The sequence below is a fragment of the Lontra canadensis genome, unplaced genomic scaffold (genome assembly GCF_010015895.1).
Source record: "Lontra canadensis isolate GAN:19392208 unplaced genomic scaffold, GSC_riverotter_1.0 scaffold13, whole genome shotgun sequence".
In the NCBI taxonomy this organism is placed as follows: Eukaryota; Metazoa; Chordata; class Mammalia; order Carnivora; family Mustelidae; genus Lontra; species Lontra canadensis.
This window is the reverse complement of record NW_022631007.1, coordinates 7,327,871-7,353,010: the sequence shown is the minus strand read 5'-3', so window position 1 is coordinate 7,353,010 and position 25,140 is coordinate 7,327,871. Positions and strand designations below refer to the sequence as shown.

General features: G+C 39.6%; 1 protein-coding gene across 2 annotated transcripts in view; it reads left to right on the top strand.

The window, feature by feature from the left end:
• The window catches only part of IRS1 (insulin receptor substrate 1), a 59,317-nt gene that overhangs the window by 11,591 nt on the left and 22,586 nt on the right, over positions 1-25,140 (top strand). The window contains exon 2 of one of the 2 annotated variants that reach the window (XM_032857366.1): positions 24,899-24,965. The exons of the other annotated variant lie outside the window; for it this stretch is intronic. The gene's annotated coding sequence lies outside the window, so the exon portion shown is untranslated. The remainder of the gene's footprint in view (positions 1-24,898; positions 24,966-25,140) is intronic. 2 annotated transcript variants of the gene reach the window in all.

The following is a 25,140-nucleotide window of genomic DNA, read 5'->3' as shown; positions in this document are numbered from 1 at the left end:
ATTCACTGCTTTCCTTTTGCTGTTCCCTGTTTGTTCCTTTGTTTGCTCCCCACCCTGTGTCACTTTCTGTCATCCACCCTCGTCCTGTCTGAACCAAGCACATCCATTGAATGCTAATTGGTTGGCCTGAAGAGGATGCCAGTAAACCCAAGTTCATAAACTTTTCCCCGTGTTTTCTGTTGAGTAAAAAATACTTTGATATGAGTTCTCTGATCTGCCTTGACGTATTTAGGTCATGTTGCTGAACAGTTTCACTTAATCTTGAGAAATTGATAGTTGTGTTATGTTTGTTGAAATGATTAAAGAAGCATTCTCTCTCTCTCTTTTTCTTTAAACATATATCGTGTGGCAAACAAAATCTATTTTGAACAGAAAGTCATTATTCTTGGTTTTAGGAAGGTTACAGATCCAGGTGAAACAGGCAAAAATGTAAAAGAAGACATTTATAAAAATATAGCAGGCAGTTTAAGGTCTCAAATATTCAGTAATTACTCTGTCTTCCACTGTTATTCATCTGTTATTCTCTAAGGACGGTGTCCCTGTTTATTTTAAAATTATTTGAAGGGCTCATTTGGATTCTGGAAATAATCATACTTACCCTTGAATTTTAGGAATTGGGGGAATAATCAGAAGAACATTAGTTCTCTGGTACAAGATCAGAGGCCATCTGCCTCCCACCATCATGAATGGTCTGCCTTCAGTCAAATAGGTCCCAGACCTTAGTTTCCTGTTGGTCCCTTTCCCTCTTTTCTTCAGTAAACAGCAGTTGTTCTAAGAGATTAAGAGAATGGTGGTAGGCACATGGAAATGGAATGGGGAGAAAGGTAGTGAAGGGAGTTCATCCAAGTAATTACCAAATTTCTTATGGCACAACTTATCTGGGTGGGGGGGAGGAATCAAGATTCAGGATATGTAATCCATGAAAGTCAGTATTTTTCTTACACTTTCCAGGTGAAAGTGCCCATTTACCTCAAAGTATTATGCTTTTCTTAGTCATCCCAAACCTGGCTTCCTGGCCGGCAGTAACACCAGCTTACTTAAATAGCTCATAGGCTATTCAGACTAATTTAGAAGAGTGGCCTCTTTTTGGATATTCAGCTGGCAAATACAATATTAGCAAGAAGCCAGAAAAAAACATCTTTGGCTCTTTTGTCCAAGCGAAGCCGCCAGGAGAGGGGTCCTGGTGTTAAATGAGCAGAAGTTCATGAGTAGGACGCATGGGGTGAATGAAGGTGGGGGAGGGAAAGGCATTGTAGTCCTTTCCATCCTCGAAGCTCTATCATTGGAGAACTTTTTTTCCCTTTGGGTGGTTGGTTTTTATTTTTAGCAGTGAAAAGCTTTAACCCTCTGACCTCTGGTTCCTGTGCGTGCTTCTGGCGGGAAGTATACGCTCCTTTGAGATTTTGTCATTGCTGTTTCTTAAGTGTGTTTGCTTGTGCTCTCTCTGCTTTGATGATGAGCAGTCACATTTGTTTTTAAGTTCAGAGTAGTTTCTTACAGAAACCTTAAAAAGGCATTTTTTTTTTTTTTTTGAACACATAGTTTTAGGATAGTTTGCTGGGTCTGTTCACTTTTTTTTCCTTTCATTTTTTGGTGTTGGCAATTTATGCACATGCTCTAAGTGTCAAGTAGTTTAGAAAAATGTCTTAAAGGTAAAAAGTGAAAAATAAGATTCTCTGTCATTCGTGTTCCTCTGCCTCTCTTCTCATTGGCCACCATCAATGCTGGATTTTGTTTGTTTCCAGAGATGAACTGCTCAGAAATTTTGGAGCTTAGTAATAGAGAGTTGGTGAAATGCCCAGTTGCTTAGGTCCCAACGTTGTGCACTGAAGAAACACAGCAGACAACATACTTCTTACAGTAGACTCACTGTTTTTTTGTTGTTGTTGAAAGGAAAGAGAAAAGTACTCTTTAATTCCCATACCTCTTGTGACTCTTCAGGTTATAGAAAAGCATCATGTAGCATAATCTAGTGATGTGGGGGAAGCATTAGTTAGGAAATGATCTGCTTTTCTAATTTTGAAGCATTTGTGAAGGGAAAGGCATCTAAGTGTGAGTCTTTATTCTTCTCTTTTCTCCTCTGCACCTTCTGCTGTAGTAGTCAGCACTTCCCTGCCCCTCCACCAGAGTGAATAACTAGTTCTTAATATAGTGTGTAGGATTAACTCTAAAGGTTAAGGAGCCTTTTAAAGACGTTCTGGTTACCAAAGTCTCATATTTTTAGAGTTCAGAAGAATTAAAGCTTTCTGTTGGAATGAGCAGAAAGAATTTCAAATTTCAAAACCATTTCAAATTCTGGGAACAGGTTATTTTAGACATAATAATTGCATGCAAATAATAGAATAAATTGTTTAGTGATTTCCTCTCATTCCAAGTATTAATAACTTTGGAGGAAATTAGTGGAATTTAGAGAATCTGTTCCCTCTCCTAAGGGGATGTGTATTACTACAGGTATGACTGAAATAATCTCTACTTTGAACCAGAGAGGAACTCCAATGGTTAAAAATACTTATAGCTAATGTCCTGATGTTCTTGCTGATTATGGCCCAGGTTCGGTGTGAACAGGATGGAGTAGTTATTATTACAAAATAGAAACTTTCAAGAATATGGTAACAGATGACTTCTAAATCACAATTACCAATATTTTATCATTTGGGGGGACTTGGCAATAAGAATATGCTAAAACAATATCAGTTTTCTTCCAGATCATCTGGAGTGAGGAATGAAATTCAACCACCTCCGAAAACTTTTAAGAAAGCTGTTAAAGAATTTAATCTATGAAATAAGCTAGTTTCTTAGGTGTCTACATCATTTAGCTTTGATCTGTAACAAAGCACCCTAATACCGATGGCCTTAGAACATCAGTCATTTGGTAGATCGCAGTTCTGAGGGTTGGTGTTAGGCTGCATTCAGTGGGGCAGTGTCTGTCTCATGTGGGAAAGCTCACGTGGACAGTTGGACGGTTGGCTGAGGACTGGTTGGTTCAGGATGGTTTCTGTCACTTGTCTGGTGGATGATGCTGGCTGTCAGTTGGTGTTTGCTGCTGCTTGAACCAGAACAGGCTAACCCAAACTTAACATAGTATTTGGATGAGCAACCAGCAACAGAGAGGGGGGCACACGTGTTTTTCAAGCCTCTGCTTACTTCACATTTTCTCCTCTCCCATTGTCCAAAGCAAGTCACAAAGCCATGCCCAGTTTCAAGGGATAGAAAAATAGATCCTACCTGTTAATGGGAGAACCCTTGTACAAGTGTATTCATAAATACATCGTTGACCATTTATCAGTTGCATGTTGAATGCCTAGAATAAAGTTATTCTTAGATGTTTATAATGAATATTCCTAGCTTTGGGTGAAATACAATGATTTCCTTCGTATTGGTGGTATCATTGTTTTCCTTTTTTTTTTTTCTTTAAGAAACACGAAGCTTATACTGTCTCAATAAACTTTGATTGAGTTCATACTGTGAGTCAGGCACTGGGGACCGAAATAGGTGTGTCCCAGTCTTCCCAGTGCTTGTAGGAGGCAGAGAAGGAGACAATGAACTGCATTACAGCAAAGTGTGGGGACAGGAAATGATTTGAGAAAATAGTAAATAAAGTGGTTCTGTCATTCAGGTTCACGAAGGGATAGCAAGAATTTTTTTTATATCACAGATTCAGATCTTTCTTTAGAGTTTGATTCCCTCTTGAGATCGGCCTCTTAAGGAATGAGTGAAAGCTGGAAGTTCACTTCTAAGAAAACATGAAAGATGACTTCTGAGGTTTCTTTACCAGAGACTGTCATCTGTATTTTTAATGCCAATGGTGGTTGGTGAAATTAGTTCTGCTATTTGCCCGAGGCCAGAGGACGGCACTTCCTAGCAGTCCTCAGGCAGCTCCCACAGGCCTGGACTTGAAATATGAAGTATGAATATGAAGTACTAGAAGGGAGCCCCGCGCCACAGGACATGTTGTACCATCCTCCCTCCGTCCCTCTGCCGAAACTGCCCCTTCTGCCCATACAGGAAGCTGGACCAGAGCAGCGCTTGCTCAGAGAAGGAGGCTTTTAGTGGGGAGTGGTGGGGAGCAATGGGTGAAATGGAACCATAGACATCAGTGGTCAGAAAGAATGGTTCCCACCTGAGCACAGTTATTGACCCTGGTAACGCAGAGTTGCTGAATCTTCGGAAGCAAATGCAGATGGTTGGCAGTGTCCCACTCAAAGCCACGGCAGTGGTTTCTTGAACCCCATCTCAGATCTCTTACCAGCCAGTATTTACATTTTTCTTACACCAGAACCTCGAATGCCTTAAACATTCCTGAGGTTACAGAGCAAAACAAAATCGGGACACTGGGTAATGTACGTAATATTGGGAGGAGGGAAGGGGGTCCCTAAAGGGTTTCGAGGGGCCGGTTGAGTGATGTATTTATATCCTGGTCTTGGCAGCTCCCACCTACCCCCCAACTCCTCGTTGGCTTGCCCTTTCTGCCCCCTTCCCAATTCCAAGGCACTCTTTGAACCACAGTTAACAATACCTTCCTTTCAAAGCTGATCGCATTCCCTTTGGTTAGATAAAGGAATATAAATATCGCGTGTTTTTCTAAAGAATGGGTAATGACTTGACTTCTGAAAATATTTTACTTCCATTGGTAGGATATCCTGGAAGTCATTGGGATTATAATGAAAACTTTCCCTTTTGCCTAAGCTTGTCTCACCAGCAAGAGCTCATGTGCGTGTGTGTGTGCGTGTGTGTGCGTGTGCGTGTGTGTGTGTGTGTGTGTTTGGAGGTGAGGAGGGTTAGGGAGTGGAAACTGCATTCCAATAAAAAAGCTTACATTCCTAAAACTAGGTCTTTAAAAATATTTTGCAGCCTGAGCCTTTGGTCCCTCACAAGTTCCTACAAGGGACAACCTTTAGACAGTGTACAGACTTGTTGATTCTCGGGCCTTTGAACTGGGTGAGGAATGTGTCTCAAGTCGGAAAAGGGAATGGTTCTTTCGTGATTTTAGCCTCTAGCTTGAAAGCTGGAAGAATGTTATTGTGTCTTCAAAGCATCTTTCCCACCACGCTCTATTAGATGGGCTCCTGGAAAGCGTCTTTGCTTTATCAAGTACACAACAAAATCCCATGCCACCCAATTCGATCTAATTCAATGGCTACTTTAGGTGCATTTTAAATTAATGTGTCTCTTCTGTAAGAATAGAGCCCCGTTCTACTCCTCCCTCTTTACCCCAATTGAGGTGATTTATAGTTATTCACTAGATAAGAAAAGTTTTAGGTTCATTTTGGGGGGGTGGACTTGGGGATTATTATTTAAAAGAATAATGGCAGAGGTATTTAGGAAGATAAGAGTTCTTAGCTCTGTAGAATTGAAAATGCATTTCCACGGGAAGTAAGTCAAATTACATTTGCATTGTAAAATCAATATATTTAAATGACCAAAGAAAACATTATTGTTTGTTATTGTATTTATTGGCTGGGTTCAAGTATACCTACCATACTGTCTCCCACCTTGCTTTCAAAAATTTTACCCCTTCCTGCAGGGATGGAAACCCCCACCCTTGCTCTAGTTACTCCTTTCCCAGCACTCTTTGCTAATAAAAATTGTGAGTGCATTGAAAGCAGACGCCAGTGTCTGAGGAGGAGAGGACCCACTGAACCCTTGCCAAATTAAAAACTTGTTTATCAACAGTCCAGAGGATAGTTGTTGAATCAAGGCAGAGGATAGCTTTAGGAAAGTCCCAAACAGAAATAATGCTGTGGATATATTCTGGGTGCCTCAAACCATTTCATTCACTGGATATTTTAAAAATCAAATTCAAGGGGCACCTGGGTGGCTTAGTCAGTTAAGGGTCTGCCTTTGGCTCAGGTCATGATCTCAGGGTCCTGGAATTGAGCCCCGTGTCCTCGGGCTCCCTGCTCAGCGGGAGTCTGTTTCTTCCTCTCCCTCTGCCCCGTTCCCCCTGCTTGTGTGCTCTCTCTCAAATAAATAAAATCTTAAAATCAAATTCAAATTCAGATTCCACATGATATTAAACAAACAAAATGACAGGGGTTCTTGTACTCTTAATAGGACTGGAAATCCAAGCTGTGGTGAAATTAATTATAATTGCATCATTCCTCTGTCTGAAATCCTGGGATACTTCCTCTGTTTCCCCCCAAACCATTCTTTTAAAGATTGATGGAAACTTTGCTTTATTTTGAGGAGATTGATTTCTCTGCCTCCAGCAGTCCTTTACCAGTTTTTCTTATACTAGTAGAGTTGTTCTGATGTTAATTGCAGTTTACTAATGTAGGTCAGAGCTTAGCATTTTCATGGAGGTTTAAAGATACCAAAAGCAATAAGAAAATGATTTGGAAAATAATTGTTATATCATCGTTACCTCTATTTTTAAAAAGAGGCCAGTTAGTGTGTGATTTGGAAGAATCCCTTTCTAATTGGTCTCCTATGCTCATGCCTTTTCTTCCTCTTGAGTATAAGGTTGCTAGTTAACCCCTCTACTGTGAAGTACCAGTAAGATCTGGGGAAAGGAATTATATTTACATGAGTGCATTTTGCCAATGTGGCACTTGTTAGCTACAATGCTAAGCTTGGTCTGGGAAGTTGAACCTGATTGCCGAGGTAGGAGACTGCCTGCGTTCTGTTTCCACACTTCATTGAGGTTGGGCTGTTTGGATGGCCATGATAGAATGTGTATCCTAAACTATCACCTTTTATAACAATTCTTCTTAAATATTGCTTGACATTTCAAGCATTAAGCTAAAACATAGGATCCAAGCAGTGTGACACACAGCAAAGCATTTATCAACCTTTGTTCTAAAACCCTGCAGCTCCCCAAGATTTGTAATATAAATGTGTTCTATTTTATTTTATTTATTTTATTTTTTTTAATTTTTTTAAAGATTTTATTTATTTATTTGACAGACGGAGATCACAAGTAGGCAGAGAGGCAGGCAGAGAGAGAGGAGGAAGCAGGCTCCCCGCGGAGCAGAGAGCCCGATACGGGGCTCGATCCCAGGACCCTAGGATCATGACCTGAGCCGAGGGCAGCACCTTAACCCACTGAGCCACCCAGGTGCCCCTGTCCTATTTTATTTTAAAGAGGATTTCCGTTTTCCTGGCCCTTCACAGTCATTTGATATTTATGCTACTTTCTAAAACTTGGTAGTGTTTTCTAGCAGGTATGCGGCTGGTATCAAGCTAGGCTGTTTTTCTCTCTGCTGGCGTGGTGACCAAGTTCGAATGCTTAGTGCAATGGGTTTGGCATTTGGTTGTTACTGTTTGTTGTAGATACTGAATGAATGAATGTGGGACCATATGTTTTTAAACCACAGTATGAGAAGTATGCAAGCACTTCATTTATCTGTAGACCAGAATCATATTCTATTCAGGAGGACAGAGAGTTTTTCTTAACTATGCTACCACTGCCTCATACTCAGGGGTACTTATCTTAAATATTTCTGCTCATTCCATAATTAAGCTGTTGTAACTACTGAACCTGGGCATCTGAAGAAATCATAAAGACAGTGGTGGCAAATTGCCAAAGAGTCAAATGTTTATAGACCAGACGTGAGAGAATGTTCTGGTTCGTTAATGCAACAAGGAGTTAGTGAGTTGCTGCTGAGTACCAGGCATATTCCTAAGTTCTGGAGTTACAAATGAAAAGAAAACAGATGCTAATTCAGGCCCTCAAAGAGCTTCTTTCCTGGGGACTGGTTGAGGGAGAAGGCGGTCAAGGATCAGCTTCCCCAGGGGACAGATGAGACCCACTGAGAGATGGGACAAGGGTTTCTGGCCCACTTCATGGACTGGAGAGGTTGACAACATTGATTTATACATAAAACTTTTACCTTAAATTTCATCACAATCCCTTTGCCTGGATGTAAGTACATCATTTGCACTCTTCGCGGCTTATCAGTCATGATTAAGTTTACTTTGTGACTCATAAATGGAGCAAAGTCAGATTTTTCTGCTTTAATAGGGCAGTATATGAAAGAGCGGGAAGTAGGAGTTGAAGTTGATACGTGTCTGCTTGGAAAAAATTGTCTGACATGTAAAGTCAAGATCTGGAACAGGTGACACCTAGGGAAGGAGGGTGAGGAGTATGTGCTATCTCTGGGGGGGCCCTGGAAAAGATGGGGATTGACTGGGTATGGCCATCATTATGTGCTGGTATCATAAGTCATAGCTTATATTGCAGCTTTAAGGTTAGTAATTTTCACTGGATATTAAGGCTTTTCTTTTGAGCATTATTATGCAAAATTGGTAATGTGTAATACCTATCCTTTTCTGAAATTTTGTCTGAAAATTCTTTTGGAAAAGTATTTAGTATGTTTGCTTTTCTCTACATTTATTCCTTGTACAAAATGTTTGCAAGGAAAGACCAACATCTTGAAACTACTCTTATATAAAAAGCTTTTATTTTGATATTGTTGTGTATTTTACTAGTAAGGGTCTTCAGGTACATCCCTCTTGGATCCATGTATCACAAGAAGAAATCCTATAGTTTGAGGTAACTCTTTCTAATGGTTTAAAAAGTCTTTATGGTGAGGAAATTTCTTTATAGCTAACTTAAAGAACTTATTGTCAAGGGAGAGCATTTCCTTCTTTCTGATTTTAGTAGGGGTAACAAGTGATGGCCCCTGTCCTTTTTTTTTTTAATTGAGTATATAAATTTTATTTTTATCCAAAGATTTAAATATGCATATAAAATCGACTGTGAGGGACAGTAAGGTTGTAAAAACAAATTAAAAAATAAAACATAATGACAATGTTTAAATGTGCAGAAGATGCAACAGGAGATCATAACAACCTTGGTGTACTAGTTCAGTTTTCTAAAAGAGGAAATAAGGCTGGAAATGAATTTAAAGAAAATTCTTAAAATAGCCGTAAACATAAAGCATTTCATAAGTGATTTGAAATGCTAACTAAACTGGATATGACTTTCTGGGTTTCAAATACAACATACACTCATTTGCTGAAATTACAGAGTCAAGTCAAACTTTGCATCATCCAACTTTTTTGATAAAAAATAGTGTACCTAATACAGTTATAATTTGGGGTTCTTTAAATATTTTACTTTTAAGTAATCTGTACACCCAGTGTGGGGCCCAAACTCAAAACCCTGAGATCAAGAGTCACCCCACTGAGCCATCCAGGTGCCCCCATTTTGAGATTCTTTAAAGTGGCCAGGAAGTTTAAAGGTTTTTGAAAACCATTTAGCAGAAGTCATGAATATTTATAGAATTTGTTTTTTCAAGCAAACTTGTCTTATCATTCATTTTTAAAGGATTTATGTATGTATGTATGTATGTATGTATGTATGTATTTATTTATGAGAGATATCACCAGGGCCCAAAAGGGGGGAAGGGCAGTGGGAGGTGGGAAGAGAGAGACTCTCAAGCAGATTCCATGCCGAGCACAGAACCCCACTTGGGCTTGATCCTAGGACCCTGAGATCATGATCACAAGCCGAAACCAAGAGTTAGTCACTTAACTGACTGTTGCATCCAGGTGCGCCTCCTTTACTTTTAATTCAGTAGGTTTTTTTGTTTTTTTTTTTTGTTTTTTTTAAGCATTTCCTTACTTTCTGATACTCTGAGATGCTCCAGGATCATCTTATTTATTTCCTGCCCTAATCTTGGAATCTTCCATTTCTCCAAGAGGCCCTGGTTCTGTTATTGGAGAATTGTATTAGACACCCACATATTGGCACAAGATGTGTTTGTTGCTACTGGCTTGTCATTTATTTTCTGCCCTCTCAGTTGCCAGAGTAAGGAAATACATGTGTGTATACTACACCACATATATACACATATCTATAAATATTTCTATATGTAACCATCTGTATCTGTACTAAGCTAAGCATAAGTTCATACTGATGTCTCTTAACTCTAATGGATTTCCATATGGATTATTCTAGCATTTCCCCTTGTTTATCTGTCACCTCCCACTCCCCACAGTGAGAAACTTGGCTGTCGCCATCCTCCATTTACTGACTTGTTCAATTCTACTGCATGCAAACACAGAACACTTCCAGAATTGTTAACCTATGCCCCGTAGGAAATGACTTTATCAACCAGGGCATGGAGCTTAGGTACAGTTTCTTTTGCCTTAAGTCTTACAGATTCCCCTCATTTCCAAAGTTAAACTTTGGTCAGTGCCTTGTTCCTTTGCCCCCTTCAGTGAGGTGGCTTGTGCATTTGTGATACGTTTCAATCCTTCTGTCACATTCTGCGTTCCACCTGTGATCACTGACCCCCCCCCCTGTGATCTCTGTCTGTCAAATAAATAAATAAATAAAATCTTAAAAAAAAAAAATTGCATCCATAAAGCTTATTCTTTGTGCCAAAGAAAGGGCTAGTGCTTTCTTTAAGACAAGATATTAAGGCAAGTACTTAATATCTTGTATTTGCTACAATAGTGTCATATAAAATAGGGCAGGCTGCTTCCCTCTCCCCTGCCTCTGGTAACCACTGATCGCTTTACTATCTCTGCAGCTTTGCCTCTTCCTAAATGGCATACAGTTGGAGTCACGCATACATACATACATTTATCATACTGGCTTCTTGTACTTAGCAATATGCACTTGACATTCATCCAAGGTTTTTTGTACCTTGATAAGCTCCTTCCTTCTTTACTGCTGAATAGTATTCCATTGTGTGGATTTACCACGGTTTGCTCTTCCAGCCCACTGGCCTTTTACAGGATATTTCCCTACCTGCCTTAGAAGATCTTGAAGTGAGCTCTTAGTTTTCCCTTAGTATTAACCATTTTTAGATTTTACTCGTCATTCTAATTTCTCAAACCTGCAGTCAGTTTTGTGGTTCTTTCCAAGATCTAGAATGTTTCCACAATTTTTCCTGTCCAGAATTGGCCGGTGTTCTATAGCTGAGTGTTTCAGACCAACCCAGGGTACAGCTGGAGATCTGCTTCCTGTTTTCTTTACATTCTTCCCCATTTAATCTTCAGTCAGTGTTGAGTTGTGCAGTAACAGCAGAATATTCTAGATTTTTGTACCACCTTTGTACCACTGTGATTGTCAGAGCCTGTTTCAGCCCTCTTCCTTGAAGGACCTGGCTCTTTGGATGTTTTGAAACTGTTGTTATTTGAATCCTTCTACTGGTAGTCATTTTAAAAAATGATTTGTAATCTTGCCTCATGGTAGATATTTATAAAATGTTCATTTTTGCCTCTGCATAATTGACTTCCGGGTCTCCGGGAATCTAGTGAATACACTTAATTTGAGCCTGGTCATCATCTGCTCTAGATGCCCAGTGGGAATCTGGGATTGGCCGCACACTCCTGCTGGGCCAGGCACAGCGTGGGTCACGTGAGGCGGGTCACGTGAGGCGGCCGCAGGATTCATCCCCATCTGAATTTGTCATCTGGAGACTGGTTTTTCCTTGCTGGACCACAGGACATTGTTCCTGGGCTTATAAAGGGGCCACTCTGTGGTGAATTCACACAGATCACCTTTGCATGAGGAAAGACAGCTACTTAGCAATTGGCTGAAAGGGGCTTGAAGATCCTACTTACACACTTTCAACACTCAGTGAGTTGTTTTGAACATTTACTACATTCAAGGTGTAATCAGCCTTAAGGTTACTCTCTCCTAGGGTGGCTGCCACTGACCAAGACTAAACCCCTTCCTAGCCACCCCAGAGTGGGTGTGCTGTGGGGCAGGTAATCAGAAGAAGGAGTGACCAGGGGGTCATAAAGGCACAGATGTTTTGTTCAAATACTAAGACGCAAAAGACCAATAAAATCCAGGTCGTTTGTGCTCCATGGTCTCATTCCATACAGCCTTTTTTTCTCCCCTTTAAAAACACAGACATTGATTTTTTTCTCTTTCTCTCTCTGAAATTGTCTCGACTTGTGTTTCTGGCAGTGGAATTCCTGACATACTAGATCATAAAGATTACAGCGAGGCATCTTTTATCTCTGTGTGTGTGTGTGTGTTTTCTCCATATATTTAACCTTGGGTTACATGTGTAATTTTTCAAACATTCACTTATAATCAGTTTTGTTGCCTGTACTTGTTGGCTATAAAAGCCTCTGGAAAAGTTGTTTAAAATACAGGACTCAGGGATTTCTTGATACATATCCTTTTCACCGAAATGAATCTCTGGATAAAAGTTATTTTTAAAACCGCTTAAAAATTAACTGACCTAAAGCAAATCTTAGGTTCATTTTGAAACTTCTATTAGAAATAGGTATATATGTATATATATATAAATATATATAATATAAATTATATTTTATTATAATATATTTTGTATATATAAATATATTTATATTTATATTTTATATATATATATATTTTTTTTGCTGTAATGGCCATGGTTTCAAAATTTCCAGAAATATCCAAGGAGTGTTCCATAGGTCATTGACTAGAGACATTCCATAGAGTTTCTGGGGCTACTTGATTTTGAACGTTACAGATTGTCACCAGAATCTAAAAAGAATTGGTATGACTGGACTATATTTGCATGTAGAGTGTTAGCAACCCTCCAGAGTATACACACTGGGCTATTTATGAAGCAACTTCAGCTGACAGCTGAAGATCAGAAGATTCTATTTTGGGAAGTGTCCTAAATGTGAGGTTCTGTGGTGAAAAAATTTAGTGCCCTACAGATAAGAATACTTAAAACAGGAAGCAGTGGTAATTTATTGCTTCCTGTGTAAGTATTCTTATCACTATGATAAGCTTTAGGTTTCAGTTCTGCTTTCCTGATCCCAAGATTTCTTTTCTTGTAATCAGCACCTATAAGAGGATTAAAAATGGGGGGGGGGGACCCAAAAAACAAAAAAAGGGCAAATGTTGGGGGAGGGGGAGTGAAAAGAATATACTAGCATGATTTTTCCTGTGTGGAAAAGATTCTCATATTTCCTACCACTCAGTAGTATTTGGTAGGCTAAGAGAGAAACTGTCTACCACTGTTGGCTCATTCCTTCGGCTCCATCTGTTGTGTATGTGAACATGGCATCAGTTCCAGGTTCGTCTGATGCAAGCCGGAGTTGGCGATTGCATACGAAAGGTCGAATAATGCATATGACTATTGCACATGATAGAACCAGCATGGATAAGGAAAGAGGAGATGGGAATTTTATTCCTGATTCTGCCACTTCCTGGGATCTACCATTCTTTGACCTGGTTTTCTGGTTCGTAAAATTAGAGGTAGTAATATTTCCCCAATCTGTCTGATAGTGTTGTCCTGAGGAGCAAGCAAAGGGATGTATGGAAGTTCAGTCATGAACTGTGAATTTCATCTTGAGCTTGAAGTTTATAGTGGTTTCACTCAATTCCTACCACTCCCCTTTCACCCTTAGAACACAAGGGTGTTTTTGGTTCATGTCCCTTTCTTATTAAAAATATTTTTCAAATTCAGTCAGCTTCCTAGACTTCTTGGCTGGATGACTGTATCGTGATTGAGTGCCCGAAGAAAGATGCATCAACGTTGACTCTCTATTTCAGGTATTTGTTTCGTGAAGTGGGAGTGTGTTGTACTGTTAAATTCAAGGGAGCTGGGTTGCATTTATTAGCTTGGCATAGAAGAATCAAAGTTCTACACATGGGCTAAATTATTTTATAAGCTGTAAGTATAAATCAGGATTAAAGACTCAAACGTATTTATTAAATTTTAAAAGGAAGTACGTACATGCATTTTATAGTTCCTATGGACTTAATTATATACTAAATACAGAAAATAAAAGTATTACTGGGTCACACTGAATGTTTTCTTCCACAAATTCTTGTTGATAAATGTCTTTACTCTAGAGTATCTGCCTTCTTTGTGCAAGAGATCCAGTGTTATGTGCTGGACAACCATCTTGAAGAGACGGGTAAAGGAAAGTCAACAGCATGACTCACTTATTAAGTGAAGGACCTAGATAACTGTAAAGTTGGTCATAGAATCTGGATGATGTAGTTTACTTTTCATAAAGAAAGGCAGCTTTGGAGAGTGGGAACCAGTTTAATCATCTCTTACTTCACCCTTGCTCTTACAGAATGACTTTTTGTAGTGTTGGCTGTGTGGTGATTTTATAGGGTACCATGTTTCTATGTGACTATTCAGAGTGGACTAATTCTTGGCCCTGACTTGGCGTTTGTCAAGGTCACAGGTTTATGGGAAAGATGACGACGATAGGGTACACATGGCTTGTGGAGGAGTTCACAGTTGGGTCCCCTTTCCTGTGTTCAACTGTATGATATTAGCCAGCTTTCCCAGTTACTCCAGTGGCTCACTAGGCTTGTTTGTGTTCCAGAATTATTTCAGACCATTGGCTCCATTGGTCAAGGAAAAACAAAATAGAGATAAAATGAGAACAACAAAGATATTAGAGGAGGAGTAAAATTCATATGACAGTTTGGTAGATAGCCATTGACCATAGTTAATTAATGAATCATAATTACCCAGAGGTCAGAAGTTAGAATTTTTGTTATTTTGCTGTTTTGTTTTCCATGTAGAATGGATTTTGTAAACCTTGTATGACTCTTTGAATTTATCATGAAAAATATTAGGTCTAAAAATGTCCTTGAAGATGATAACACTTAAAACATTCATTCTATAGGTAAATAAATAAATTCAGGCCCAGAGAAGGTAAGTAAATTGGTCAAGATGATACAGCTGTTTCATGGTAGAATCAGCAAAGAACCCTAATACATCTCCAGCCTGATGCTTTTCCCCCCCTGCTATACTGTATAAAGATGTATATACATTTAATGCTTTGTCAATTTTATATTTATATATATATATTTTATATAATGTTACTTATGTTACATTCTCATATATATATGTGGTGTACAAAGAATATGTGTCGTACATTTAGTCGTTCATTTATTTGTTCCTCAAATAAATGAACCAATACTGTTTTGGGTGCTAGCGATAAGTGTCAGTGTATCGCTATGGCTCGTGTATCGCTCGTGGTGTGTGTATTCTAGTGGGACAGACACTAAACAGATACACGTGTATTTCAAATAGTGGTATGTACTCGTAGGAAAAATGGAGCAGGATGGAAGTGATGGGCAACATGCATGATCCTCAGTTTATCAAAGAAGCTAAGCAAACTGCATTCAGATTTAGTTTTAATTTTTGGTTTTGAAGTAGTTTTGAAAACTCGTATTGGGCCAGAAGTGTTTGGATTTTCAAAGATATGTTTGGGAAAAAATTGTAAATTTATGAGAATAATTAAAGGATTTAAAAGATTGCTTGTTAAATGCAGTTTCTTCTTTTATATGCACAGTGTTTGATTATTAGCCATCCATGAAAATTATTTATGAGCACTGGTAATTAACTGCTTGTATCCATGACTTAGTCAACCCTATCCATAGAGTTTTAAAAATGCATTTATGACTACTAAGACTTTATTAGTGTTCTCTTTTCAACCTCCGGTATCCTTTCTGGGGGAAGAGTGCTGGAACTGCTCTGCCCACGTAGGAGACCAGATAATAGCCCTGAAAACAGTGACACTGTATTTTATAAAACTTGGCAGGCCATACCTTAAATAATAGTAAGACAGTCAATGGGTGATGTGTCTTAACTAAGACAAATGTATGCTTGTTATCATGATTAGCCTCAGTTCATTCTGAAAAGTCAAAGACTCTTATTTCATTGGCTTAGGTCTTATTTTTATAGGTACCTGTTTTTCTGCAGTCACAGATAAAAAGTTTCCTGAAGATAATAACAGAGGAGTCCTTCCCTACTCTCTCCCCCATTCCCACTAGAAAGCTCGCTCTGTTAGACTACTTTGATGTTGTAATAATGAGTTGATAAGTTGTTGCTTTTAGAATGCACGTGAAGTCTGGAACTTCCTGTGAAACTCTCAGGAAGCCTAAGATGGCATGCCCTGCGTGGCTAGGTCTTCCGTCCATAAGCTGGGTGGCTGGAAGGGCAGACCCAGAAATGGTTCTCTGGTCCCACGGGGTGCTGGGGGGGTGGCTACACTGTTTTGACCTGAAGTTTGGACTTTCTGAAGACACTCTGGGCAGCTTGGCTTGAACTTCTTTTCCTTTTGATCACTGGTCATTTGAACCTGGACTGTCCTGATTTTAGTGTCCATGTCCCGCATGGCCAATCTCACGTCCTTGGCTGGGCAGTGTCCTGATTGTCTTCAGTTTCATTGTTTGTTCATGATTCTTTTCTGAATGTGCTCAGTTGCTTACAATCTTTGGCATGTTTTCTGTGCTTTAAGAGCATACTTGTGGCCACAGAACAGTTTGGGGATAGCGATAGAGTTGAATTAGGAGAATTTCAGGGGCACGTGGGTGGTTCAGTTGTTAGGCCTTCCTTAGGCCCATTCTAGGCCCGTTCAGTCTGCCTTTGGCTCAATTATGATCCCAGGGTTCTAGGATCAAGCCCCGCATGGGGCTCCCTGCTTAGTGGGGAGTCTGTTTCTTCCTCTCCCGCTCCCCCTGCTTGTATTCCCTCTCTTGCTGTGTCTGTCTGTGTCAAATAAATAAAATCTTAAAAAAAAAAAAAAAAAGCATCTGAATGCTATCTGAAAAACATCTTTAAAAAAATGGAGAATTCTAGTATCAATTTTTGGGTTCTGATTGTCTTTCCACTTGCATAAACTATTTTGAAATATACTGAACATAGTCACATAGAATACATAGAATGTGAGTGGTCCCATTATGCAAACAAGTGTTAGGACGTTGTTGGAGAGTAGGTTGCTGATAGGAACATCTATCCTGCCTCCATCAGTTCTGATGACTTTAAAGAAAAATCAGAATCTTGGTGAATTTCTGAGGGCCTCCAGATTGGTTAGGTAACAGCCAAAGGCTCGTTTCAAATGGATTCTGAGATCAGCAAATATAGGCGGGTATTCAAGTCAATTTTACCAATTAACTCTTGACATACTCTGTAGTACATACCCTAAGTCTTTGATTACCCCTTTGGCTTTGGTTTGGTTTATTTTCATTTTATCAATGATTATTCACTTATTATATTCATTATTATTTCATTATTTCATAAAATATATTTGTATCCATGCAACTAATATATATCCATTCATTCATTTCGTAGATATTTACTTGTTGAGTGGCTACTTTGTACCCAGCTACTTTTTTGGAAGATGGGGAGTCTAGTAAATTAGGCAGAATTAGGTTTTTATCATCACGGAGTATGTATTGTCCTAGTGGAAGAGGGAAATGATAAACAAGTAAACAAAAGTATGTAATTTCAGGGACTAAGAACTACCAGGAAAATTAAGTAGTACAAAGTGATGGAGAAGAAGGGGGAGGGTGGGCTCTATCTGTGAAGGGTAGTCAGAAAGGAAGGGTCTGAGCAAACACCTGTGTGAAACAATCATTAGGTGGGTGGCCAAGCAGGAGAAGGCCATATAACTGTGTGCTGGTGAGAAGTGTTCTCAGGACCAGCAGATGCAATTCTGCAAAGGGAACAACTCTAGCATATTCTGGTGCATCTGGGGTAGCAGATGCGATTGGAGTAACAGGTTAGGACCAGACTTTGGAGGGCTTGGTAGGTCATGCTGAGTGGTTTGTATCTCATTCTAAGTGAGATGGGAAGCCTAGTTAGAAGGTTAGCTTCTGTGCCAGGACTACCTTGCAGGCCTACCATGGTCTACACTGGAGAGACATAGAGTTCTTCTGTATAATCTCTTACTCCCCACGTCTTCGCTTTTGATTGAGGCCAATTGGCTGGGGCCTCTTCTATGAACTGAAGTTATCTCTGACCTAGATTTTTATAGGTTCCTTTCCAGCATCCCTCAGGCAGGCATATTCTAGGGGTACCTCAAGAAGAGTTCATCTTTAATCTTGCCATGGCAACATGTTGCCCAAGCTGCTGAGATGCTCCTGGACCAAAGCAGGCCGTTGGGGTATTGTGACTACAATTCCGTCCTCATTCCAGGACTGTCTGGATGCTTGGCCACCCACCTAATGATTGTTGACACATTCCTTGCAAGGCACACCTACTCTTGTTTCTTTCCGGCCAGATTACAAGTATTCCGTAAAGAATGGTGAGGACCCTTCCTTCTTCGGTAGGATCCTCAATGTAAGCCTCCAGCAAGCATTCTAGTTGTAAAGAATCCAGTTTTGATCTGTCTACATTTGGTCATTTTTGTTTTGGAATCTGTGTCACCTGCCATGACCCGTTTGCATATTGGCCCTGTGAGTGCTCACACTTATTTCAGGCCTCTTTTTATCTTAAGTGGTTTTTGGGTTATGAGATCCAAATTTAGACTTGCTGATAACACTTGGCTGCCAGTGGACTGGCACTGAGTAGAAGCCTGTATGTTTTAGGAAGTACAGTATTAGTTCATTTTAATCCTTTAATCTTCCCGTATGCTAGATAATAGTCTGCTCTAACACCTACATTTCAGAGCATTTTTTTTTCTGTGACATTTAAAAGCTGTAGAAAAAATATGGCACCAATCAGGTTGAGTGAATTAGCTTTGACTTTTATTGCCTTGTTTTTGTTTTTGTTTTTTAACTGATTTTACCTACTTCCTGGAAAATGTTGGTGAAGTTCACATTCAGTGATGTTTTTGATATGCCATTTGCTTTAGGTGTTAATTCTGTGATCATTCTTGTTCTGAGCTACACTGGACAACTGGCTCTTGAAGTTTCATGGGGTCATGCTCATGGGTTGATGAGACCCGGAATATGTGCGCGGCAGGGGGAGAGTGATCCTTAGTTGAGGTCCTGCAATTGTAAGGATTTAGCAGGGAAGTAGAAGCTATAAAAATATTTACTAATGAACTAACCACTTCTAGAGTCTCTTCTTGATTATTATCTCTCTATACTTCTAACCAGGGAATGCTTCTCCCTCAGTTTTTGTTCAGCCTTGAAAATGTACATTTTGCAAAAGATGCAGGATTTCATGAAGTCCGTGAAAATGATTTTGAAGAACTGCTGGGATTACCAAGTACTCAGTGACAAGTACAGATCTAGCAGAATTAGATGAACCAACTATTGAAGAAACAAAAACTTATGACTCCTGGGGTTCCTGCATGGCTTCCTGGGTTAGTGAACTGTCTGACTCTTGCTCTCTACTCAGATTGTGATCCTCAGGGCCATGAGATCGAGCCCCACTTCTGGCACCCTGCTCAGCTCCGAGTCTGCTGGAGATACTCCCTCTTCCTCTGCCCCTCCCCTCCACCGCCCTCTAAAATGAATAAATCTTTAAAACAAAAACAAAAAGATGATGACTCCTTTAGGAAATGGTAAAAATACAGGATTAAGAGAGGACCGTGGGGGAAATGGATAAATATTTGAATATTTCCAAGATAGGATCTTTTTTATGATCGTTCTATACAAATCACAGAACTCAAAGATGAAAAAGGCAGGAAAAGTATTCCAAAAAATGAACACTTTGATCACATGCTAAGACTTTTACATGCTAAGACTTTGCCAGTAGATGCAGCTAACTTATATTTTGTTAAAGATAGATAAAATGGCTTTTCTCATATATTTTAGTTTTAATATTTATAATATTTAAGTTTCTGATACAAAATTCCATCAAAGTGCTTTTTGCTATAAAAATGGGCTCCCTCTTTTAAGTGGATTTTACTTTTTTAAATGGCCCTTTTCTGGTACCAGTTATATTCAGCTGACAAAGACATTCTGTGTATTTCTTTTATGCATGTGACATAAGACAGTCATAAGGAGCCCTTCCCTTTTCCTGCCCAAATTTTGCAAAATAGAACTTATAGAAAATGGAGTTTCTCATTGTTGAGTAGGCAGGTAGCAAAATCCAGTGTACTTCAGTCTTATGAGCCCAAGAAAGACCGTTAGTGCTCATGGGTTGTTTTTAAAAATTCACTGGAACAGAATGATGGTAGCCAACTTTATAGAAAACACAAATATGTTGTCAATTCCACAGGGTCCCAATAAAAATTATTCCTGGCTCTTGCAACTGGATATGGATCCGTCCATAGAAAGGACCTTCTAAAGATGTTTATCTGACAAGTAGCCATTCGTGAAGAGCTTGCTACTGGCTAGTTGATAAAATTTAAAATTTGTAAGCGTATTGTTTCATGTCTAACTCCCATTTCAGCTCAACTTGTGTTTTTCCTGCAGGAGGTGAGTTAGAGTAGATTTTTTTCCTAAGAAAGGAATGGGAATCAATGAAGCCAGAGTATGAGGTAGAGCTAGATAGGGATATAATTCAAGGGGAGGGAAATGAAAATACAAACAGATTTTCTTGGCTCTGGAGAGAATTACCAAGAAATGAAGTTTGTTTGATAGCATTCTATCAAACTTTTTTTTAATATTATTTTGATAGAGTTCTAAGTACTCTGTTGATGGCATTCCTATAATCACCATTTCAGGGCAATGATGCAGTTAGATTTCACGGAGCGCTTAATTAGTGTCCTATAGAAAACAGTTAGAGCTGACCAGTTTCTGATCTGCTCACACATAGATGAGTATTAAGACCTTAAGAACTGCAACACAAAGGATAAATTGAAGAATCATTTGCGTACAGAGATGATGCCGCAGATGGCCGCCATGCTCTGCTTTAACTCCTTCTGGATTCCTCTCGGTATCCTCATTCATTCTTTCTCTTTTTCCTGGTCTTCATGTTTCAGTCATGTGGAATACTTTCCATAGCAATTTAAAAGTCCGTATTTTAATCTGATTCTTTGTAACGTTCTTTTGGTGATTCTGTGTTGTTGCCAAGTGAAAGCATACTTGTATTAGTGCAGTGAAAACAAAAGCAAAATATGGCTTAGAAAATCTGGTAGAGGGAGAAACCATAGCATTTATTTTCAGATGGAGTATTTTCAGATGAAATGGTATTGGATTGGGTCCTGTTAAAGTTTATCCATGTTCTGTCTTTCATCATTTGGCATGAACTACAGAGTTATGTATGGGGGTTTTTGTTTTATTGGTGTTTGAAGTTCATTTACTGTAAAACACTGATACAGATGCATTTTGAAGCCCTGATGACCAAGTGATGGCCCAAAGATTGTCATATGAAGTAGGACATGTTAATGCCCCGAGGCTCATTGTTGGTATTGATAATGAAGAGAATGGTAGCTTGGGTATAGTTTGAAATTTGATTCCAAAGTCGAAGTTTTTGTGAATGGAGGATTTATGTAGGGTCTTTTTTTATGGCATTTCAAGTTGATTTAGAATTATTAGGAGTATAATAATTAATAATTCCAGCTGGAGTAAAACTTATATCATAGAAACCAAGACAAAAAGACCATAAAAATGTTGATACCTGGGCCATTAGAACTCAAATGCACGATGATCTAATACTTTGGATTGCTGGTGCTAGAGAAGAAGAAAAACTATTTCTCTTGCTGTTTTCCTTTTGGAAAGAAGATGGCATCTTTTTAAAAATACCCTTGGAATTCAAGCTTGCTGGATTGCTCATTTCATTTTCACATTGGCATTAAAGGAGGTAACCACTGGGATCTGAAATGTGGCATCTATGGCACTTTTTGTGGCTTTTGTTTGTAATATTTTTGTCAGAAATGTGGGTAGCAGCCTTTCAGGGAGCCTTAATACAGGACTCTCAGAATTTTGCATAATTTCAGGACTGAAGAAACCGCACCATGGTATAAAAAGAAAAACCCCAAAAATGTAGTAATTTGAATAAAAAGGAACCCAAAATAGGATGGTATGCGAAATGTTTAGGGAATGATGAGTTAAAACTAACAAGACCCTCCAGTATAAGGCTGGTAGCTATATTTCTTATGCCAGCCATTTTCCCTCCTTATCTTCAAGGGTATTGTCTCTTCTCCTTTTGTTTTTCCATTCAGAAAATTACTGTACATTCTTAACTATAAAAGCATTTAAGGGGCACCTGGGTGGCTCAGTGGGTTAAGCCTCTGCCTTCGGCTCAGCTCAAGATCTCAGGGTCCTGGGATTGAGCCCTGCATCGGGCTCCCTGCTCAGTGGGGAGTCTGCTTTTCCCTCTCCCTCTGCCTGCTTCTCTGCCTACTTATGATCTCTATCAAATAAATGAATAAAGTCTTAAAAAAAGAAATAAAAATAAAAGCACTTAAGAGGGGCGCCTGGGTGGCTCAGTCGGCTAAGCATCTGACTCTCTGATTTCTGCTCAGATCATGATCTCAAGGTCATAAGATCGAGCCCCCTGTCAGGCTCCACATTTAGTGAAGAGTCTGCTTGAAATTCTCCTCTCCCTCTTCCCCTCCTCCCCCCCAATAAATAAATAAATCTTTAAAAAATCAAAAAAGCATTTAAATGAAGATAATGACACAGAATGCTCTAAGTTAGTCTTATTCTCTTCTGGATGATCAAAATAGTATTATAATATTTTGTAAGAATAACAAATACATATTTATCCTTGATGGACTCCTTGTTAGCTGTTGGCTTGCCTGATTCCTTGCATTAGAAAGGTGATTCATACTTGTAGAGTTGTTACTCTGAGCCCATCTGGATATTATGTATGGTCCCCTTTGTGTTTTTACTCCTGACTTACAGTAAAATATGTAATTCTACTTTACACTACATAAGGGATTGACAGACTAGAGCCTGTGGGCTAAAATCTGGCTGTTGGTTGTCTTTTATAGTTTTATGGGGATAGAGCCACACTGTTTCTTTATGTATTGTCTGGCTGCTTTCGAGCTGTAAGAGCAGAATGGAGTTGTTTCCATAGAGATTGTAGGTAGAGATGGGAGGTGAAACTTACATTGTGATTGCTCTTTAGTTATTTTGTGCATTTCTGTGGGCTCATGGCATTTTAGACGGCTGTACCACAGGAGGCATGAGCTGTGTGTCTTTAACATGACATGTGTTATGACTTCCCAGAGAATCCTGGACCATGATTCCAAGTCATGACACCACCTTCAAATGGTGATAGTGCCTTTTTATAGTCACTAAGTGTAAGGTTTTTAAAAACGTAACTAAATGAATAAATTGTACCAAATTTGAATGTGTCGTTTCTGAAGAGTAACGATTGCCAGTTGTTGAAGGAAAGTGAACCTTAGGGAGACTTCTAGTTTGTGTTTGGAGTGTTTCTGTAGGAACGAGGCCTGGCTAGATACAGGGCTGCAGATCAACCTTCGTATGGATGAATCATCCTAGTCCCGTTTTATATGTTTCTCGGATAATCAGAATGAAGTGCCTGTGTGATCCAATACAGGGGTCTTTGCTAAAATTAATGAGAAACTTTAACTTTCCTGTAGTTGATGATGCAACGTAGTAGCACTGGGCAACCTCTGTTCATGACTATGCTTACCGCTCAGTCATAATTTCTAAATTGCACTCGTGAAACAGTTATTCAAGATTCAAGAGTCACGGTTCCTAATTGAATTGTGTTAGACAGTGCTTTGTTGGGTAGATTCCTTGGATTTGGAGGATTTCAGGTTTATTGGAATACCTATAAATTCTTAGTTCTGTTCAAGTGTTAGGAGCTGTATGACCCACAGTTTGGGTTCTTTATGAAAGTTCTTTGAAACCTCAACCAGCCTGTATGCAGTATAAGGTTTGATAAGAAGCAAAACTTCGTCACTGTGAACGGCAGTTGACCGGTGTGGCAGAGGTGGCTGCTAAGAATTAATACGAAGGTATCAGGGACAAAATGGAGAATTTCCAGCTTTTTCTGAGGCTTTGGTCTCAGTAACTGGTTTAGAATGGCTTAGTAGAACTCATAACCACCGGACTGTGTATGGTGCTATTCACAGGGCTGTTTTCACACAAACGGTGGTATAAATAGCGCCCCCTATAGTTGTCCATCCTAACCTCCTTACAACAAACACCAAATTAATACCAAAACACATTCCAAAGCTATTGTGTTGTTGTTTTAGTTAAATTACCTGGAGAGCTGGGTTTTATTGTCCTGCTTTGCTCATTAAAGCTGAGAGTTAAGGGGTGCCTGGGTGGCTCAGTCAGTTAAGGTTTGGACTCTTGGTTTCAGCTGGGGTCATGATCTCAGTGTCATGAGATCGGGCCCCGGGGCCTGACTCCCCAACTCAGCTTGCTTGAAAGATTCTCTTCCTCTGCCCCTCCCCCCTCATTCACGGGCTCTCGCTCCAAAAGAAATAAATAAATCTTTAAAAATAAAGAAGGTAAAACTGAGTTGAGAACTGGCATTGTGTGTAGGTTCAAACTCCTGCTAGTTAGGTGGTGTAGCTTGCTGCAGAAGTCAGCTTGATTCTAAGTTTAACTTCACATCCTGAGCTAGCAGTGAAACCTAGAAGTATTGGTTTTCAGGGAAGCAGTGTGGAAAACCTCAGCAATTCCTGCCTGTCTGTCTAAATGCACATGCATGAGTCCACTACTCAGGGGAGCCCTGAGCTGCTGGTCGAGGGCTCACAAGATGGGACTCAGCCCTCTGCGTCTTTGCTGCCAAGGCTTCTAGTGAGGGTAGAAGACAGCACTTTGGGCTTCGGCTAGCTTCAAGGACAACCGTTCAAGTTTTGTTCTTGCAATGTCTTTTCAACAAGGAATTATTGGGCGTCTAATAAAAGTGCAGAATTTGGGGCACCTGGATGCCTCGTGGGTTGAGGCCTCTGCCTTTGGCTCAGGTCATAATCTCAGGGTCCTGGGATCGAGCCTGGCATCTGGCTTTCTGCTCAGCAGTGAGCCTGCTTCCTCCTCTCTCTCTGCCTGCTTATCTGCCTAGTTGTGATCTCCGTCTGTCAAATAAATAAATAAAAATCTTTTTTAAAAAAAGTGCAGAATTTACTTAATTAAAAAAAAAGATTTTATTTATTTATTTATTTATTTATTTATTTATTTATTTATGTGACGGAAAGAGTGAACACAAGCAGGGGGAGCAGCAGAGGGAGAGGGAGAAGCAGGCTCTCTGCTGAGCAGGGAGCTGGACGTGGGGCTCAATGCTAGGACTCTGAGATCATGACCAGAGCCGAAGGCAGACGCTTAACTGACTGAGCCACCCAGGTGCCCCAAAGTAGAGAATTTAATTAAAAAAAAAAAACAAAAAAAAACAAAAAACCACCTCATTTTTTTTTCTAGGTTGATTCAGAAGTGGGAAGAAGAGGGTGCTGGAGGGATTCACCATTTAGGCAGTGTCTGCAGGCATGTAAGTGGACTCCTTCATACGTGCCCAGATCTCGACCAGCTGTGTACTTGTTCATCTTTCACGGGGATGAGGGTTTTCTTCTGACGTAGAGACATTCCAGATGGACCAGAGTGTAAATGCCAGGTTACATTTTTAGGGGCTTACTAATGGAGCCACAGCAGATTAAGAGGGAGAA